This window comes from Anser brachyrhynchus (genome assembly GCF_964034855.1).
Source record: "Anser brachyrhynchus genome assembly, chromosome: 6".
NCBI lineage: Eukaryota > Metazoa > Chordata > Aves > Anseriformes > Anatidae > Anser > Anser brachyrhynchus.
Genome location: NC_137700.1, coordinates 18,507,582 through 18,529,960, shown reverse-complemented (window position 1 = coordinate 18,529,960; position 22,379 = coordinate 18,507,582). Strand labels below are relative to the sequence as shown.

Below are 22,379 nucleotides of genomic sequence, written 5' to 3'. Positions count from 1 at the left end.
ATATATATACACATATACATATATATATATATATATATGCTCTTGCAAGGTAACCAGGAAGGCAAACTATTACAGAAGCCATCCTGGCCACAGTCCTCAGGAATAAAGATGACAATAGCTATGTGCAAATAGTTCAAGATGCATCTTGCATTCCTCAGAATTGGCCTCACAAGCTGAATCCCAACATTGTCAGAAATACTTTTTCTGTCTTGTGCAGTCCAGCAAAGGAGGAGATGAGTTAATCTCTGTATCCAAAGTAACCTGCCAGGTACTTCTGGCAGAAAATGGCCACTCAGTGCCCATGCAGTCAGACTGCTATGAATGTCTCCATCACTAATATGATTAAAATGAGAATGCTGTAAAAAGAAAAGAGAAAAAATTGTTGTTCAGTGTAGAGCTGATTAAGTATCAGCCATCTGTTTGTACTGAAGATTTCCTATCAGTTTAGAGACAAGCTACTCACTGGCAGTATGTTCAACAATTTGAGAAGTCCTATAAATGTTCTTCCTTTATGCTTTATGACTCCACTGAAGAAATGAAGGGTGCTGGGATGCTGATGGCGATGGTCAAATATTTCTGCATTCAAGGCTCCTGCAGAAGCTTTGTCATTTCTCAACGTCAGCAAAAGCGCATGGGTAGGTCCAGTGGGAATTTCTCCTAAGGTCCCTACAAGCCGCAACTCAACTCTTACACAACAAATGTGCTGCATCCAGCATAGCACTTGCGAAGAAGGAAAGCAATGTTTCTTAGTTGATCTGAATTTGTATCAGCTTTTTAAGAGTCCTCCATGTCTTGCAGTTCTTGCTCTGTTGCTAAGGAACTAATGATGGGACCAGACAAAAGTGCTCTCTATGCAGTATCTACTCAATACAGCAGAGCACTAATGCCTCTGTGGAATACATATTCATAAACTATAGTGATTACCTGGCTACAATTTGGTTTGCATTATGCTTAGATTATTAGACATGCTGCACCTCTGTATCAAACTACTGTCTTGTATTTTGTATAGAGTTTTTAGAGTCTTTGGGTTTGAAACCTCTTTCTTGTTCCAGATCTGTACAGCATCTGCAACAGCAACCTCATCACTCACCTACACAGTAATATAATGACAGTATCAGTATCATCATCCATTTTCTGATATCAAATACGTGAGTGCTGCCTAGAAGACTAGATTCTACAATGTGTTTTTATTTTCATTTGATCCTCAACAGAGGAAAAAGCTGTCTGGATTTCCGGCCCATCGTAATACTAAGATCAAAGAGGGTACAGGAGAGAGGCTATTTAGGGATCTCCTCATTTAGTGAAAACTTAACAGAACACAGTAACGTTGCAGTTTGTCCAGCAGTTACATTTTTCTTACGAATCAGCTTCCAAGATAGACATACATTGTTTAAACAGGTCAGTGAAAGCATAAACTAAAGTTTCACTAGGGAAAAGAATGAAATAGAGTAAGACATTGTTACGAAGACTAGCAGTTCTTATTTCTGATGTTGCATTAATAAAGATCTCTGCTGCAATGGGCTAGGGAACAGAGAACACTAATTTCAGTCTCTACTCTTTTCTGCTATGCTTTCCCTTGATATGGAGCACTGTCATTTTCTACTTCTATCCTTGCAACGTTCCTCTCAATTTTATCGTTACAGCACACAAACTCAAAACCTCCTACTTTATATGTTAGATAACCTTCTACATCATTAAAATATATTTAAATAGCTTGCAATTATACAATAAACATTAAAATAATTATGCCTTTTGCCCAACATGAGACAAAGCATGCACTAACAAGCACACACAAGCAGTATCAAAAAGCCTGATGGCGGAATTTACTGTTAAAACCACCATGAAGAGATCTGTCATTCCTATAAAAGAAAGCAGAGACATACTGCATAGCATACATATCAAAAGAATCCAAGAGAGAAAAAACAGTTTATGAAAAAGGTATTACAAAGTTGTATATTACTAAACCAGTAAAGAAAGTTTCAAGGCAATTTGTAGAAGCATCTAGAAATGTAATACACTCTTCTTTTCGGGTGTAGTTTATCTGAGGAAATAAGACAACCTCAAATTTCTTTTGTAGGGAATGCTGGTATTGGTGTTACACTCTAAGTATCTTCAATACTTGAAAAAAAAAAAGCTTTTTAAGTAATCCAATACTACTGTAATTTTATCTAGAAACAAATGCTAATCACAAATAGGAATAGAGATACTAGCCGTTCATATCAGCACTGTAAAAGTAAATATTATTTAGTTTTGTTTAAACAATAGCCACTCATGAACCTGCATTTGTTTTGGTTTGGTTTGGATTTTTTTGAACAAACACCTGAGAACTCTGAAGTCCTTAAAAATACTATTTCCTTTTTCTATAGATATTAAAAAAAATCAAAGAAAGCTTAACAGTGGACAAAAATGTAGAATTCCACCATCCATAGCGCTCCCTTCTATTTTTATAGCTCTCTCCTATTTTTACTCTACTTCTATTTTTACCGTTATCTTTGTAAGAAGACTATCGACTACTGCTAACCAACAACAAACTGCTATGTTTCAGCACAAGGAGGCAATGGAAAGAACTACTTGTTTGTTGTCATTAACATTTTTTTTGCTTCTTTTTTAAGCTGAGGAGAGCAGGTGGTCCCCATCTATTTTCTATTCTAAAGCCAGATCACTTTCTCTCTTAAGATCTCCTCAAATCATCTCTGAAAACAGGGGAACCTAGATGCATGGTTCTGTCTGCTTCCAAAGAGTCCCATGCAAGCAGCCAGGATGCACCCAGCAGCTCTGAGAACACGTGCCCTGAAGCACAGGCTTATCCAAGTGGACGAGGAAGAAGAAAATACATACAGGGTTTATACTCCCCAGGAAGTAGATACTCCCACATTAGAAGAATGGTTTAGGCACATCTGATCCTTTTTTGGCCTATTTAAAATGGCTCTTTGAAATATGTCATATAGCACTCATCCCGATTTTGCAAATTCTGTGTTTCCATCTTTGACAGAGCAAAGAGACTGGCATAACCTGCATGAAACATTCACAGCATGCTCAGGAATGAGCATTCTATTACAACGCTAGAGATGGTACATGTTCATGAAAAAAGCTATCAGCTCAAAGATGGGATAATCGTGATGATGGAAGAAAGCCACTTCTTTTATGCGTCAAGAATGTGAGGCTCAAGTTTGCCTTTGATTCCCCTAAATTTTAATTTCACATCGGACTTTCCATTATCTTTTTACTTCTACAAAAGGTAATCTACAGATGAAGAGGGCTGGAAACAGCATGATGAAGTGTAATTAGCAGACGACGCACTGTTTTACAGACCAGGATAGGTTTATACTCCTTCTTAGAATCTGTACGTTGCTGAAGGAAACCATTTATACTCCTAACAGCTAACCCGTGTTTTCAGGAGACTGCCTTTACCTACACAGCCCCTTCTGCATCTCATTGTGGAAACACATACATACAGAAGAGACCCAGAGCTCTGCAACAAGCAATTCAGAATCTGCTTCTGCAAATAAAGCGTTTTCAAACCCCTTGCAATAAGAGCTCAGAATGTTATCATTACAAATACGATTATACATTGATACCTCTTTGCAAATGCACTTAAGGGGTAGATCCATAATCAAAAACTGACAAAATAAGTAGGCTATTAGAGTAATTTCTATCTAAAGGCATTTTAAAATAAATCTAATGTTATTGCCAGTTGGAGTGCCAAATAACTGCAAGATGAGTGCCATTGGAAAGACATTTGTTCTTTTTCTATTGTATCAGCTATTCCAAAATACGACATTTGGTTATTTAAGTAAATCTCTCTTCCTAATTATGCACCCAGAACTAATGCATGCTCCTTTGTGAGCTCTGTGCGGTTTGTCTGGAATACTAGAAATACTCAGGTCAATCTAACAGCCTTTTCATTAATGAGCATATTTTTTCTCCAAAAAAAAGAGAGAACTGTTTTGCATACAGGTATCTGAAGATTTTTTAATTTATTTTTTAATAATTTCCTTCCCTGTTCCCCTCCCCCTGCCAAGCACTGTCCAGTTTGTTTTTTAATATGGAGCCACAAAAGCCTGAATTGTATTTGATAAGCTGGACAGATTTGCAGGTTTTGCACTTGTCTGTGATAATTTTATCTGAGCTTATGCGCATAGCTCAGCACAATTTTACACCAGGAGAATGTTTGAGAGAGTATTTCTCCGAAGTTTATAAGCTATTTAGTAGCACATTAATACCTTAGACTTCCTGTGGGTTTTTGTTTTTTTACTGAACCTCCACTAAAGTTTGTTTCTGATTCTCTGTTTGCTATTATCAAACAAGAATTCCCTTTCAATATATTCCACTTAACGTTCACCTGTGTGCAATACTGTCTTACACCTGGTCACCTCTGCACCATCTCGTGGTCCCCTTCTGATATTCTACTCCTATTTTTTGTTGTGACTTTTTGTTTGTTTACTATGGCTTAATAGAATGCTGCAAATTCAGCTGGTGCAGCCTTTTTTCAACTCCATCGGGGGTTCAGAGTCTTATATCCTTCATCATGTTATTTTTTTCTTTTGTTTTGTTATGAAATTTCATTTCACTATTTTCTCTCTCATTAGTGATTTGATGATTAGTGTTTACGTCTGTGTATCTTAAATGATTATATTATCTCTGAAAGCAATTCACAATACTATAAAACTTGTACATTTTAAAATTCATATAGAATGTTTTTTGTTATATCGCTGATTTTTTTTTAATGTGATCAGTATTTACTTATTAATAAATCCTTCTCACACTACAATACCTGGTTCTTTTAACACTTACCTTTACACCTACTGCAACTCTTCTTTTGTTGTTCTTTCTTATAAACCCACTACTAAAATGAAGACAGGGCAATTTACATACAGTAGAAAGAAATCTTGGTGCTACAAATACTTTTGTACTACTGAGAAGAGATTTCATAGTTTATTCTCCGTGTTTATCAATATGGTTCTCTAATAGTCATTACTTGGAAGGTATATGAGTGTTTGAATACAATATCCTATGATTTAAAAGTCTTAAATCATTGAAATATGCAGTTAAATGCTGTATAATTTTTGATAATTGCACTTGTAAATTAGCTAGAACATTGCTGTCACTTCCCTGAACAAAATGGGAGGCTTCAGGAAGAAACATTTCTGCTCAGGAGCACTGTAAGTGTCACTCTGCAATGTTCTGCTTTTCAGTACAAAAGCGTAATAGCTGATCATATTCCATGTCCATGGTAACAATTACTGTCTGTAGTGGGGGGGGGGGGGGGGGAAGGTTGTTTTTCATTTTAAATATGCATGAAAATCTCCTATCACCCATTTTCAATTACATATACAGGTTTCCACTTAAAACTTTTTACTACCACTTGAGTATCCAAAAACTGAAAAATAGTGGCTAGTTATGTTAACACAATCAACTGAAAATGGGTTGCTTTTATTATTATTATCATTATCGTTATTATTATTATTATTATTATTTGTGGCTAATCTCCCCCCTAAAACAATTTCACAACCATGAAAGCATACCAAAACACTAAAAATATACTGAAATATAAATTCCATCCCATATTTTCCTGTTCTTCCCTGGGACAACTCACATACATCCCTAGCACACTAGACTATTCGCTATTCATTGCACTATCCATGCCTTGCCAACAAGCCACTATGCCCATTTTATCTCAGCCTTTCAATAATTATGACTGAACACATCTGAACTGAATTCCATTCTCCTTTCCTATCCCAGATTCCATCATATCTGATGGAATCAGCTTCTGATTCTGGCCACAGTTGTTTGTCTAAATCTCTCTACGTTTCCCCCAGTCTTTTCCCGGAGATTATATGTTGGTGGAAAGTTCCCATAGAGATTACATCATCAGGAACTATTTATCCTCATCGTTGCACCATCTCTTTTGTGATGATTTACACTTTAATTTCTGGAAGAATTGCAATGCAGTGCTCATTTAGGGATGAACCAACTATCTCTGTGAATCAATGACACAAGATAGCATAATGACCTTCATTCCAGAGCTGACTCCTGGGGAAAAAAATTATCCCAGTGCCTATATTTTTACCATATACCTGGCACTGAGTCATGCTGTAAATGCAGATCAAATTCAAAAACAACAACAACAAAAAAAATAAAAAAAAAACATCTAAGTTGGAATAACCTCAGAACATCTGAATGCTGAGTACAACCTGAATACAGGAAAGGTGAGGAGGGGCATACAGGAGAAGTGGGGAGGGTCTTTTTATCAAGGAGTGTAGTGATAGGACAAAGAGTAACAGTTTTAATCTAAAAGATGGTAGGTTTAGATGAGATATTAGGAAGAAATTCTTCACTTTGAGGATGGTGAGGCACTGGCACAAGCTGCCCAGAAAAGCTGTGGCTGCCCCATCCCTGGAGGTGTTCAAGGCCAGCCTGGATGGGGCTTTGGGCAGCCTGAGCTGGTGGGAGGTCTCCCTGCCCATAGCAGGGGGTTGGAATTGAATGAGCCTTAAGTTCCCCGCAAGCCAAACCATCCTGTGATTTTATTTAAAAAAAAAGAATGTGCAGAGATGAAAAATTTCATTTTATGACTTGTTCTCAAGTGCCATGCTGACAGAAGGAGAGGCAGTTTTGAGGAATGACATAGAAAAGCCTTTGGAGGTAAGTGCATTGTCCTCAAACAATCAGAAATATGTGCAGACAGATGCTGAAGACAAGATGGCATGTCCAGCCAGCATGTGGCTCATTTTCTCCATCAAATTGAGCATATTTCTGGATTCTCTACCTAAAAGCACTAACAAGAAAACACAGAAAAAATAAGGTTGTTTGTTTTATAAGTGTATATTTCTACTGTAAACAACCCTAGTTCCTTATAGTAAGTTCAGATTCATTCTTCTGTTAGGTTTCATAGAGGAAAACATTGCCTCCATTAGGCTTTTGGGTAGTTCACTTGCCAGTCTATTTGTCCTTTAATTTAACTGCCAGGTTGTGTTTCTCTGCGTAGTAGTTCCTTCAAGAACGAACTCCACTCTTCCCTGTAATCCTCAGAAAAATACATGGATAGCAAATCACTGAAGTGTTTGCAAATCAGATTATGGCCTGAACATCTGAAAAAGAATATGTCTACAAGGATGGAGAAACAGCAGAAATGCTACAATCCCTAATGGCACAAGAATGAGAATTAGTAGAACAGTTTTCATACATATTGAGTGTGACATGAAACCTTACATATATATAACCATAGGAGAACAGAGAGCATATCCAATTCAAGTGAGCAAGGAAGCTAGATTTCCTGAAAGAAGAAATGATTAATTGAAACGTCATAATGAGAAAAAATGGAGGAAGACCCTCTTCCCTCTATAAGACACCATGCTTTCTATTATCTCAAAACCAAGTTAGAAAATTATGCAACTAGCTGTGGCAACACTAGAATTTAGTCTTACTATTAAAATTACCATGAGAAGAGAGCTCATCTTCAGAGTGAAAATACCTCAAGGTCCAGCTTTATCGCTCAATAACTTTCTAACAAAACAGCATCGTACAGCATTATGAAATGAAGAAATATGTACTTTGCTCAGAATAGGGGGAAGATTTATAGGAACTTCAGGTCAGATTCTTATCTCAGGTCAAATAAATTTACAGTAACTCATAGAGTTATTCAGGTGTAGCCAGATGAGCTTACAGGTATAGATACTTGATACATGAGACATTTTCAGCCTTGCTGAGTGATGTTAACAGTTATGAACCTATCTAAGGCTTGATAATCTGGTGAAACTTCCATTAGCTTCAGTGACAGTTTGCCCAGTGAGACTGAAGAATGATTGCCAGTTTTGGCACAGTTCTTCACACTTCCTAGATATCCCCAGTAGTCATGACAGTAGATGTGCAAGCAGAGTTGAGAAACAATTTATCATCTGCCAATCCAGCTATCAAATCTCTATCTTTGCCCTGGCAGTGGTCATGCATTGTACATACTAAGATCTGTTCCACAGCAAAAACTGGAAGCGTGGGAGCAAATGTAAACATACTGAATGTAGTTTAAAAAAAGTAATCTGGGACTGAAGTAGCACAGACACTCTTCCATATAATAACTAACACGAGACGTATTTTCGTTTAAATTGCACAGGTGCACAGTATTTGTTCTGTTGCAGATTTCAGGAATTTTATTTCATCTTATTACAGATCAGCTATCGTACTACTTGCATTAGTAACACATAACCGGCTACATTTAGTAGAGAATTAGAGTCCAAACCTTCTTCCTTATCATGGAAATACCAGAAATAGTACTTCTTCCTCTAAATATCCCAGGTACTTTAAGAAGCACCTAAAAGCAATTATCATTTAATGATGAAATAAGCATAAAAAAGCGTAATTATTCTCTTCTGAATACTATCAGGAATACAGATCTGCAGTGCTGTGCAAAAATGACTGGCATTAGTATCATGTTTATAGAAAACAGCCGTATTGCACGTATTTCTTCTCCCTACAGCAACACAGCCTCTTCTGTATCCAAAATTTAAAACATGCCTTTGACTATGGGGTACCAGTCTGCCTCCTCAATTTAAATCCACATATAAAGGGAAAGAAAAACCAACAGCCTGAATCACTGCCTGATGGATGCAATGAGCATGGAAACCTAGTGGATCTTTCACAATTCCAAGTAGTTTCTCCACTCCAGGAGATGTATTTGAAAATATACAGGCAAGATGTAGCCTTACTGTTTCTACTGTTCTTGAAATTCATAATCTGCATTATACAGAAAGCATGAATAGACTGTTATAGCACTTCAGCTCAAAAATAAATTAACTGCTCTGCACCCTTGGTTTTCTGTCTCCAAGGTTACCAGTTGTGTTTTTCATGAATGCTGGTGTTTACTTCCTGCACTTCATTCTTGTTTACTTGTTTTGCGTACATAAAAAGAGAGAGATTGAAAAAATATGCATTACAGATAGTTGCCATTTACAAATGGGGACAGGAGGTTTTGTGCCAGAGACAAATTTGCCAAGTATCTTCCTTCTCAGCACGATCTGTGACAAAGGCTCAGAAAGCTCCATGGCACATGGCAGCTGATGTTCATGACTCTAATTAAAGTCCTGGATCACAAAACCCTGCCAATGCCAGTTTTTCACACAGAACCTGGTGGCACAAAAGTGGAAAAAAATGCTTAGGGGAAGCAAAAAGGAAAGGAAGATTCTCATGATTAGAAAAATATTAAATCCACAAATAAAGCAGTGCCATAAAGAACAACATTTGGCACCGTGAGTTGCAGAGTAGCCATCTAATTTTGCAAGGTCCCTGGGGCTTTTCCCATCTTCTTGATACGCTGGCAGAGTATCTTGCAAGTAAAATCTTAGTCTCATGACAAACTATTTGGGGCCATCAAAAAGATGTTGCTCTGAGAATTCAGAACATGATAAAAGAAGTTAGCATTCACATTGATAAGAAAAAACACTATAGAAACAGAAAAAAACTTTACATCCACAGAAATCTTTTACAGTAACAGCTTCAGGCTTCAGCATCTTTGAAGCAGACAGACAAGCAAGCACACACTATGCCTGTGTTTGGGGCCAAAGCTACAACTAATGAGGCCTGCAATTCCACCAATTTCAACTGAACCACAGCGTGTTACTTCTTTGTTTTTGTTTTTTAATACCTGCTGAAGGCCTTGCCATTTGGCAGAAGAAAAAAAGACCACACAAAGGTGACAGGTTTCAAATCCTCGGGGTATGCCCATCCATTCAAGACAGCATCCTGTAAGACAAGATGAACATTTGAAATAGATGCTCGAGTCAAAAGAGGGTGACTTGCAAAAATGCTATAAATACCAAGTCTTCTGTCTATATTAATAATTTATTATCCATCAGATATATCAAGCAGAACAACTGAGCAAATGTAAGACTACAATCATCAGTTTCCCACATGCACCAAAAAACAGGGAAGGTAACTAAAGAGTCATTTCTTGCTAAACTGAACTTGCTTTATGCTTCTATTTCCTAATATATTTTCAACTTGGTACTCAGAACCTACTAACACTTTGCTTTGGTGGATCCCATCTGTTTTTAAATTTGAGAGTGCTCTCAAGTGACTTTGAGAAGCTATAAAGCACACATGTAAATAAAGCAACAAAAAACGATGTGCATGTGCACTTTAGATACGTGCCACTTCAGGCAGGCTCACAGGCCTTGGGAATCTGGGTGTTTTTTCCACCACACTCAAGCGATAGGAGGACAGGCACACGCCAGGGCTCCAGATGAGTTGGTTCCTGGATATAAAGAAGAGCCCTTCTGAGGTGGGAAAGCCAGCGGAGGAACAGCTTGTCACTTGCCTGTGACTCCAAACTGTCATACCCTGCAGTGGCAGGTGTCTGAAATCCCTAACTGATCTTATCAAAGAAGGAAGAGTGTTACCAAGCTGAAAGTTTCTATTTGTCTTAATCTTCACTCTGAAGCATACCAAATAAAGGTTGTGAGAACTTTCCTTTACCTATTATAGAATGCTTTTTCAAAATCCGATACCATAAATTCTACGTATTTTATCAACTACATCAAGCATCAGACAAAAAGTATTGCATAAAGGTGCAGAAGAGTAGAAATCTGACGTAGCTATTCTTTTGAAGAAAGAAAAATGACAAAGATGGAGAATTTGGGGGAAAATATGACCAAGGAATTCCATTCTTTGGAAAGTGTGGGGGAAGGGTCTGGATACAGTACCATTCTTACTCTGTTTTAAGACATATGCAAAATACATTACAACCACTCTATACACAGAGAACAGATATGCAACGGAAGTGCTAAGGCTTCCTCAAACTAATCCATCCCAGTTTATCTGCTATATTTAAGCTAAGCAGTTTCTTTTCAAAATTCTTCCATTCCTACCACGTGCATTAGTTCTTGCAGATACTCGTTACCATAGTAATAAATCAGGCTGTGAAAGAACAACTAAGAGCTATAAGACTACACTAACTAAAAAAAGCAAATTCAGGTAGTTATTTTTTTGTTTTATATTTATCAACTTTTATGGGTTTAGTAAGCATTGTATTCACAAGAATATCTGGGAAAACCAAAAGGCTTTCTAATCTATATGCATATCTAACCAAGTGTAATTGCATGATCATTTTGAAAACATTTGAGCCTGTCTCAGAAAGGCAATAAAGCATGTACACAACTCTAAGCACCTCCAAGTGGCTTTCATTAACTTAAACATGCTTGAGAAATACATATACACTCACATACTTCACTGACTTAAAATCAGAGGTAACTTTGATTTAAAGGGGAAAAAAATGAATATATTCTCCTTTCATTAACATTCTAAATTTGGTGTACAAAGATTTTTTTAAATGCTTTGTGGCTCTACATTGAATATAGAAGTCTTCTGTTTATAGGCCTGCAATGCACCTTAATCTTTCTTCAGCTTTTTGTCCACAGTAATTGTGTTTCATGCTAAGCTTTACTATTTCTTTTCTGCCATTTCTAGTCTCACATGCTACAGTACACACATCCAGGGCTACGCAGTGCTCATCAATACCTAAAGAGAACAACTGCAGTTAAGTCTAACAGGTTCCCTACAAATATAGTTTTACTTGGTATGAAATTAGCATGACAAAGATTTCCATTAGGGAAAATGAAAAATAGAAAAAGAACAAGAATATGACTGTTATCCCTGAGAAGTATGTAATGTCTCTCACATCCATTTTATCGTAGTGTTTTGGCAACTGTGAGCTTTGTGAACCTAAGATATTGACAAAATACCTCATTCATCACTGAAAGGTCATGGAACAGAACCAGGATGTTTCATGTCATTCTAGAAGGCAGAGTGGTCATGAACCACTTTATATAAAACTTCACATAAAAATTAGTATAAAACTATTTTAATGTGGAAATTGTTGTATTATAGGATGTTTGAACATCTTAAAAATGAGTAATCACAGTTTTGTCTGACTGATCTCTGCTGTTCAGAACAACGTTGCGCTGAGCTGGTTGGGATTCAGAATTGCTTCTCACCAATATGGTGGATTTCAGCTCAACTAAAACACCTTCTCCTAATTGTCTCCTCATGGATTTCTCCTCCTCCACGCTTCCTCCTCCACAGGCAACCTCAATAACCCATAGCTAATTCTCCAAGACCCACAAACTCATTTTAATTATTGGTATTTCTATGTTGGACTTTACCAGAAGCTTAAATAAAAATAATAAAAAAAAAAGCTATAGAATGATACAGCACAGCAGAATCTATATTTTATGCTGTTGGCATGCTCAGAATTTAGCAGGGTACGTATCATTTCTTCTGTTTACTCATTTATCCCGAATTCATGTAATGCAGAATACATTTTTTGTTTCTCATCAACTGAATTCACTTAATACTGTACTGTTTTATTTGAAATTACATATGGTTATGAAAAATTAAATGAGCAGACAGGATAGGTTACCTATATTTTCTATCAGTATGCACTACTTCCTTTTAACGTTATACACATACGTACAGACCCGATTACTCAGAGTTAAACATCACACAAAGTATACTCTAAAAGCAGTAGGGACAGAGTTTTGGCATTTTGTTGCTTGTTGCTGTTGTTTTGTTTGTTTGTTTTAAACTCTGAGAAAAACTAGTTTCAAGTGAGAAACAAATACAGAAAAAAAAATTCCAAACATTAAAATCCCCACACAAGGTAATGCTACTTCACAATGTTCCTGTTATGTTTAGATACCTAGCAATATTCATTTTGCTTTATGGTTATTCCCTCAGAAATGTTCATTATGTATGAGATTGACTTTAGCAAGACAGGTTCACAAATGAATTAAGTGACTGCTTCTGTAACTGGCTGATCTTTGAGTAACTTTAATAATTTAACTCCCTTAACTTTTGTAATCATGCAGCTCATAATTCACTTCAAAATTTTATGCATCAAAACTTCCTTTCTTGCTCCTGGCATGGCTCAAAAACAATGTCCTTGCATGATGGAATAGGGTGCTTTACTACATCAGTTTGGGGACACATTTACAACAGAGGAAAATCAGTCTTCCAATATAGAGAATATATCACTGTCATCTCCCAAAGATGCTAAGTGCAGATTTTAAAATGCAGTGCCTAAGAAATTATTCCAGACTCACTGTGCAAAGCTTTAGTCCTCTTCAAACACAAACAGCTATACTTTACTTTTTATAAGCCATGAAATTACAGGTGTAAATATTGGCATTTCATAAAAGTAATTGTTACTGCACACAGCATGTTAGGAAATAATTGTACTGAATTATATAAAAAAAGTGAGAAAATGTGAAGAAGAAACAGTAACAACTATTTTGTAGAGAATATATACATATATTACATAAAGAATTCATTTTAAAACATGGATGTAACTATATTATGACTGTTACTGGAGTAAAGAATGGAATATCTCTTCTACTTTGTACACCACTTGGCACAGATCTATTTATTAAACTCCCAAAAAATGTATCAGTAAATTGCTGATGTTATGAAACTAAGTAATCCAGTGTCAGGAAACAAAGTCAACAGTGAACACACTATGCAAATAACACATCCATACAAATAATAAATGCTTTATTTTTCTGCCCAAACAAGAAGTTGTAAAAAGAAAACATTTGCAATAAAGTAAAAAGCCTTGTTATCTGCTATATTGAGAGGAAAAAAAAAAAAAAACCTATTTGATTCCTACAAATTCATATATTCATCATTATGAAAGAGACTGAAATTAAAGGGCTAACCTTGGCTGGAGGTAGCACTGGCAGGAGCTTCTATTGGTGGCTTTCTCCCAAAATGCGTGTGACAGAGTTTACATGTCCTCCGCTGCTCAGAGGTGTTCAGACACGCACGTTCACTGCCTCAGGGCACGGGCTGGATGTGCAGGTGTATGAGGGCAAGGTGATCTCAAGGAAATGACAATCACAGGACCATACTCTATATCCTAGTACAGCATCCTAACCAACCCAGCCTGGAGAGTTTATCTGTAGCACTCTCATTCATGCTAATATTGCTTCAGTAAATAAATGTTTTCACACAGAAAAATGCCTGGGGCCACAATATCATTTCTGCTACAGGGCCAAGAATTCTGTTCTCCAGTGTTTTCCAGAGGAATGCCTATCCGTTATGCAAGATAAGCCCTGTCCTGACCCATACAGCATTCAGCCACACTCTTAACAGTGCTTTGCTAGATATAGGTAGATGCTTAACTGGTCCCGCAGTTCATACAAGCTAACTCAGTTATAGCTCATTGTTAACTAACTCAATTATCTATTATTTTCCGTTACTATATCCTTAGAGTTGCATCATTTTTTGTATTTCTAAGGCTCTCAGGTCTTTCCTTCTTTGTACTGATGGCTCAAATTTTCATGTATGTAAATAAAATGTAACTACTTTTCCTACGTCGGGAAACTGTTGACCTTAAGTTAGCCTGATGCAGGTAACAAATCTGGATTCAACTAGCTGGGAGGGTTAATTCTCCATATATCTACTTTTAATGAGATACGAGTTCACCGCCTGCACCCAGAATATACACTGAAAATGTTCAAACTCCAGTTAACTCCCCTGTTCACGTGAAACTGAGTGGCATCCCCCTTGGAGGCAGGCCAGTAACCAGGCTGGGCTTTTCTGAGTTCATATTCACAACCTGAGTATCAAAAAGAATTGGAATCCCATTCAGGCTAGAAAGAAATGCAGAAGACCAAAACCTACCTTAATACAACACAATGGTAGCTAGCTTATTGGTTGCATGATGGAAAGAAAGGAAAGAGAGAGAAGGGAAAGAGAGAGATGTTTGGGCATTTATAGGAAGCTATAAAGAACAGAAGGCTGCAGCTGCTTAAGAGAACAGACTAGATCAAATCAGAAGTCTGTGTAGCCTCCACCAGCCATTGACGCTGACTAGATACTGGAAGAAAAAGCCCTGGAATTTTCATGTATCAGGCAATGTTTCTGGCAGAGCCTCTCAGTCTCCTCCCTGAGCCACCCATGTTCTACTGCTACATGAGCAGCAAAAGGCTGAACTAGGAAAATGTCGGCCTGTTGATGACCAAGGGAGGTGACTTAGTGACAACAGACACAAAAGAGGCTGAGCTACAATACTCTCATTGCCTAGGTCTTCTCCATAAAGGGCTCTGTGGTTGGTCAAAGGGTTCAAAGAGAAGATGAACTACCAGCAATGTACAAGGACCAAAGACACTTAGGAGAGCCAGATCCCTACCTGCCAATGCGATCTAACAGGTTGCATCTTAGGGTGCCGAGTAAACTTGAGTGGGTCCTTCAAAGGGCCACCCTGTAATCTCTGGAAAAGCATGGTGACCAGGGAGGTGGGCCCAGCAACTGGAGAACACACCTGCAAAAATTGTCAGAAGGTTCATGTGGGGAACGAAAACCTCACTAAGTGACTGGGAAATCATGGACTCAGTCCATTCGAAACCTATTTCTGGGTGCATAAAGGAGAATACGATGACTGGGAGAAGATAGTAAGACAGCTGAGTCTGGATCAGCTGAGTGGCATACAGTGGGAAGGTAAGACACAACAGGATTAATGTGGAGCAAGAAAGGTTCAGAATAGCTATAAGGAGATTTTTTTTTTCCCCATGAATACAGCCCAGCACTGCTGCAGGTAGCCCAGAGAGGTTGTGCCATCTCCATCGTCAGAGGTTCTAAGGTTTGACTTGTAAAACCCTAGGCAACCCAGTCCAGACCAAAAGCTGACTGCTTTATGCTGGAGGAAGGACTTACAACCCTCCCCAGGTCCCTTCCAGCCTGAATTATGCTGTGATCCTATCCTGCCTGCAATCTCTTGCAAACTAAAAAATCTGAAATGGATAAGAGTATTTCATTAAATAACTCAAAGGTTACAAGAATAAGAATGTGTTCAGCTGCCTTCACAGGCAAGAGGGAGAAAACTTCAGGCTGGATTTTCAGCAAGCAGAGCTGGCATGGCTACAGTTCTGACAGTGATTCTACATCTCAGAAGTGCTCAATACACTTCTGCCTTCATGGAAAAATGTTTTAGATTTGGTAAACCATTGCTCCAGACACTCGTCTTGTGTCCATGTCCACATCTGTCTGCCAGCTAGGAAACTGTTCTCTGCAGAAGTCTCTAATTGGCAGTTTGCTGCAGAAAAAGAACCTCAAATCAAAACCATGCAGTATAAATTACAAACTTAATGCTGACCTCAACACTACATAGAGTAGCAATGAACTTCCCTGTACATACATGTCAAAGAACACAAAGAATATTCTTTATACTGCAATGGAGCTTTATTCTAGCAAACAAACAAAGCCTAAATACTGTAATTAAATGAGAGCTACATGGAACTGGAAACTGTAGTCTATTTAAACTTGAATTACTACATCACCACCTTCTTTCCATTGCACAAACGTCTGTCATCTACCAGTTACCATCTTGTGTCTTAATTTACATCCACTGTAGGAAGTCTGAGTCACACAGTGCAAGTTCAGCACATAAAATGGAAACTCCTCCTAGACCACAGTAATATTCTTTTACCTAATCCTTTCATACTGTACAACTGTCCATTCTCCACTCTTCATCTGTTATCATTCCCTCTCCTTAAACTTTTTACAGTATTTACAAGAAGAAAGCTATTCTCACCAAACTCTCTTTCCTTGTATTCTCTTTCTATGTTACTGGGTGACAAGAGACACTTAACGTCACACAGCTTTCACATCTGAATCTTCCTCTCTCTGGGCTGACATGTCCTGTGTAGGAGAATTATTTGAAAGTTTGGTCCAAGTCTCTTTGGGTTTGTCAAAGTTACATAAGACAGACGGGGAAAAAAAAAAAAAAAAACCACAAAATACTTTATGTGGTGATGTGGTGGGGAAAAAAAGCTCTTATATGTTTTTTTGGGGTGCTGGAAAGAATAAAATCCTGCCTTTTCATCTGACAAATAAAGAGTACTGCTAACGTATCTTTGTTAGTGCTTGTGGGAAAGGAGACACTAAATTGACAGTCACATCTAACAGGTGTCACTGAAAATTTAAGTGTATGGCCATCAACATGATCTTAAAATAACTAATACAGTCATCTGAAGTCCTTCAATAATTTCCTGGTAAGTTATGAAACTGTGATATAAGCTTGACATTTTTTTTTCTAACTTTTATATCTATTTTCTAGCATTTATGACCAGAGGAAAATATTACAAAAGGGAAAAATAAGCATTTTTATTTAAAAAAAAAAAAGTGTCGATTTGTATAAATATAAATAATCATTTGAATCAGGAAATTGCTGAAAAGCAACTGCACCCTATTGGGGTGTGATAACTACCCATAATGAATTTATATAGTCAAGTTAAACTGTCTACTAAAAATCATGCTCGCTTATGTTCAAAATGAGAATCAAAATTAAATTTTTTAAAGGGGAGAAACTTAAAAGACAACATGAATGCTTTGTACCAACTCTAGACAAACCGTAACTCCGATTTCTACCCCACTTCCAATAGCCAGCCAGAAATAAAACCTGTGGTCTAAACAATGCATCTTTAATTGCAAAGTATTCAAATGTTTAAAACAGAAGATTCAAATTATGGTCAAATACTCCACTACTATCACTTATAGCTTTATGATTATCTGAAGGGCTTCCTGCAGGGTTAGGAAAGCAGTTTCTTGCTCAAGAGTGACTATGGCTTGAGGGATTCTGACTGTGTAGCAATGACAGCACTGGAGCCTCTTGCAGCAACAGCTTTGTGTTCACATGGACACATTTTGGTCCTAATTTGAATTTTCTTCTACTCTAGTGAAGATCTGTCAATAACTACTATATAACTATTAGTCACTTGGTGGTGTTTTTTTTTAAAATGTATTACTCTCAACTCTGCCTAATCAGAGACTGAACAGAAGGACATAAATTTATTATGTCTAATGTTTACAATCTTTTTTTAATTAGAAATTTAAAGCTATTTTACCTATATGAAATGTAGCTAAATGATGTTATATATCATAAATCAGCAAAGAGTTTCAGAAAAATAATTAACACCATTTAAGGATACATTTAACCTTGAGTTTAATAAATAAATACATATATATTTAAAAATAATTTATTACTGCACCAGATTTTGTGGATTTAAACAAAAACCTGTAAGTCTGACCTGAAAAAACTGATGCCAATTTTTGACAACATCCCTTTAGGACCCTTCCAGGACATTTAGCCTAACATCAAAAACATGCAGCCTTAGTTTCTCTAACTTCATTTTTCTAAAGAGCAAGTACAAATTTAGTCAAAATATTAACAAAACTTCAATCAGTTGTGTAGGTGTTCAACAGGCTTGTAACCTAATGATAAACCTGTCTGTACCTTTTACAAAAGTAAAGCTAGACTAGAGAGTACTGAGTGAGGTCAGCCTATATCATAATACAGGCAAAAGTATTATTTTTCTTTCACTTGGAATTTCTTTGCTGGAAAATTGCATCAAGCAACTACGAATGAGCTGAAGACAAGGGGGCAGGCAGCCACAGGATGCCTAGAAAAGCACAAAATAACAGATGGGAAGAATTCAAACTGTTTTGTTCCAAGGTGGATACGGAACACAGCGGTATTTGTTTTGAAATAGGACTTCTTTATTAAAGTCTCACTACTGTACCTCACTTTACCATATTTAAAATTTCATTTGCTAGACATGAGTATTTGAATACAGATAATATAATTAGGTATTTTAAAATACTTAAGCTATGTACACTTTTTATAATTTAACAGTGATCTCAAATGAAGTGTGCTCTGAATGTTATAATCCAAATTTAGTAAAAGTTTTCCTGCACCGAGCGACAGATTTTTATCAACTATATGAATCATCTTTATTACTCTCAAAAAAACCACAAAACTATGTGCTATTTGGAAGAAGAACAAGGAAGTGATCTTCCTGTTGCCCTATAAAATTCTTATTGTTTTATGATGGTAAGAAATTAATCTCTTCCTCTCCTTTTTTGCTACTTACAAGTTCCTATTTTGACATCTCTTCTTATCTGTCTTATTGAACCAACTGCAATAAAGAGCAAGGATTACATGAGAGAAAATGGAACCTCTCTAAAGGTGAATGCAGCTTACCTGACAGGCAGAAAATGGGCAGAGACAAATGAATCATGCAATCATTAAAGTCATCAGCAGCAGTCACAGACTGCATTGCCCAATAAAAGGGTCTGTAAAGATATTGATTACTTCTGGGACTGGAGTACCTCATCGGTGCAGTTCACTGTAGAAATAATGTACTATAAGGAACACCTGGGCCTAAAGATTGAACTGTTAAACATGGTAAGAAATTCCCTACTTGCTCAGATCTGTGGTACATCTAGATTCTGGGTTTCATCGAAATATTAGCAGCTAATGAACACGTTTGTCTTTCTTCATTGATTCAGATATGCCTACTTACTTCTTAGAAGTGAGTTATTTCATCAGTCATCTTTTAAGAGAATTACTCCAACTCAGAGCCTTTTATAGACAAAAAATTCTTAATGTGAAACCTTCAGGATAGAGTACCAACTCTAAGACAATTTAGGAAAGCTAATGCAGAAGTTACACCTCAAAGAGAGCAAGAAGACGTCAACAAAAGCAAGAAATTAGTGCCTGCAACCACCTGCTTTAAAAGATGCTTGTTATTCAAATCCAAACCAGCACCTAGTGAAAAGGAAAAAGTCAGTACTGAATTATTCCACAGAAAATTTTCCTACTTAAAATGTTTCTTAATTTGGTCTTGAAGATATGGGTTTGCTGAAATACTGAGAAAATTAAGATCTTGTCATATAAATTCAAACTTCTGTGCCAACAGCATTTAATCATTGGAAATAGACAAAGTGGTGAACTTAACCTATTGCAAATATCACTGAGATGCCAATTCCTAGTAATATCAGGGTTCATTAATGTAGGAGTTGGCCACACAAAACAACCTTCAGATTTTTAAAATTATTCCCCAAACATATAGTGAATGGTAGAACTCGTCAGGCAGATTAGCAGTCAACATGGTGCTTTCTGTGGCAATAAGAGCCTGGCTCTAGGCCATCATTCACAAGGCAGCAATTTGAATGGCATCTGCAGTACCTGGAAACCTACCCATGCTTTCCTCAGTTGTCATTTAGGGGGATCATGCTCTTCTTGGAAGAAACCAACATCCCCAGGTGACTGTGAGGGCTGCCTTCATGACTCACTACTCACTAGACTCCAGTTAGCTTTGCAGACACCAGCTAATTTAGGCATCCACCAAGAGGCCCACTACTGAATAATTAATACTTTATATTGTATTTGGTCTGTACAAAAATTAACAGAGATCATAACTGTCTTGCTGAGCACAGTGTATTAAAGCTACAAACACCAACAGTGTCAGCATATACTTCTGAGTATTTGTGTTCATCTCAGAGAAGGGAAAAGACATTCAAGACTTTTATGAACATGTTCTCCACTCACAGACGAGCATTGAAATGCATAGTAATTCCTTGCATTGATTTGTTCTTTCCTGTTCTATATATGTTTCCCATAAATTTCAAAATGCTTTGCCTCTCTAACTTTGGATATGCTGTGTATTTTTACTTAGAGAAATATACCAACTATGAGTTAATGACACATACTTTCAAGTACCACACTTATTTATTTTTATTTTTTTTACTTTAGAGTGGTAACTTAGCAGAAGTCATAGTAAACTAGTAAAAACAATTATTAGTCCTAAAACTGTACTAAGGGCATTTTATTTGCTTGTATGTTTTCTCTGCCCAGATCATTAAAAACGGATTGTTACATGCAATTTACCACTGACAACCCCTTCCGTGATCTTCATCTGGAGTGATAAAAAGATGGTTAGCTCTGAAGTCAACTTCAAGCCCCAGAAGGCCAACCATCCCCCTGCAAATCCTTTCAGAGAGGATTCAAAGGTCAATCTAAGCATGGAAACATGCTGAACTTACAGTTGGGAAAAAAAAAAAATCTACTCTTCCCGTCTTATGTCCTCTCCGCCACACCTTAGGACTCTTTTTGCAATACATATTCTTCTACCTCCTGCATCCCTCCAGACAATCCCTAAAACACAGGTCAAGTAGTAAACAGAGCAATCTGTGTAAGTGCTTGGTTTCACAAGATATGGATAACTTCAGTATCAGTTAAGTGCTGCTATAAAAAGAGGAAAGGATTGTTCTTCTCCTATATCAGCTTGCCTGAGGGTAACCTTCAGTTTAACCAGAATGGAAATAAAAATTATCCACAGAGACAGACATTAATTCAATAAATAACATAAATGCTTCAGCATTCCCTAATGAAGCTTCTTTCAATAAAGTTCTGTTTCTGTGAAGTTCTTTCAGTCTAAAAATCATATGCACTACTCTGATAAACTGTTTTCTGTCAAATCAGATTACACAACAGTATTTTGAAAATCCTAATGTGATTACCGTAACCTCCATTTTTGTTCATGTAGTTTGTGCAACAACCCTCAGCTAGGCACTGGACCTTTAACTATCATTTAATCTTGAAATAGCTTTTGACACAAATGTCTATGTTTCTATCAAGTATTATGAAAAGGAACTTTGAATACGTGTTTTTTTCTTAATAGCATTTAACTAATTTTGAGTATAACATCTAAATTTGTTACAAGTTTTTACTGTGATTATTTTCTTCATAATCTCCACATAAAGTTGAATTGTAATGTTAGTAAGCAAGCTATTTACACTGAATTTGCATTATTATTACACAACACTGTTTCCCTAAATATGATTACTAGATGTTGTTAATGATCTTAATTATTAACCTACTTCAGTTCAACACAATCACTCTTGTACTTCCTAGAATTTTAAATTGCTGATCTTGGGTTTTATTCACTGTGGGAAATCTACCATGATACATGTCCCATCAACGTATTTAATCTAACCACGTTACAGTTTTATAAGCCCTGGTGCATCAATGCAATGTTCTTTTAAATATTAACATATTTCATCCGTCGTTTACTACTAATAAAAACTTTATTTCTAGGTTTTGATGCCGTAACCTCCTACATGCACAGCAGTGAGAGCCACAACACTCCTCTGGACAAGTTCTATAATTCTCTATAATAATTTAATACTTTGAATTTCTAAATCTAAATGAATTTTTGTTTTTAAAATGTATTGAAATTTGAGATAGTTATTTCTCTGAATTAACTAGTTGATTAACAACTTAGAGAATTAAATCTAGTTGATTTTATTAAAAAAAAAATAACAATTGGCTTGGTTTTCCTTTCACAATTATTCCTGCCATTCAACAATTTTGAAAACAAACCTTTCTAGATCACTGCAGAACTGGCAACGGGCAACTGAAAACCTTAGAAGGATGTCCAGACTGACATGGGCCTGAATCAGAATATAGCCTGGATCATTATACCGTACACCAGATTTTAAAAATAAATGTCTTGATAAATAACATAGACCATACCCAAACATTCTGGCAT

The 22,379-nt window shown here is 36.7% G+C and overlaps 1 non-coding gene across 43 annotated transcripts in view; it reads right to left on the bottom strand.

Annotated features, from left to right (window-relative positions):
- Positions 1-22,379, bottom strand: part of LOC308197296 — a 722,739-nt gene that overhangs the window by 255,504 nt on the left and 444,856 nt on the right. For 39 of the 43 annotated variants that reach the window (XR_013952725.1, XR_013952726.1, XR_013952751.1 and 36 more), the window contains one exon: positions 9,638-9,735. The exons of the other annotated variants lie outside the window; for them this stretch is intronic. This is a non-coding gene — a transcript (uncharacterized protein). The remainder of the gene's footprint in view (positions 1-9,637; positions 9,736-22,379) is intronic. 43 annotated transcript variants of the gene reach the window in all.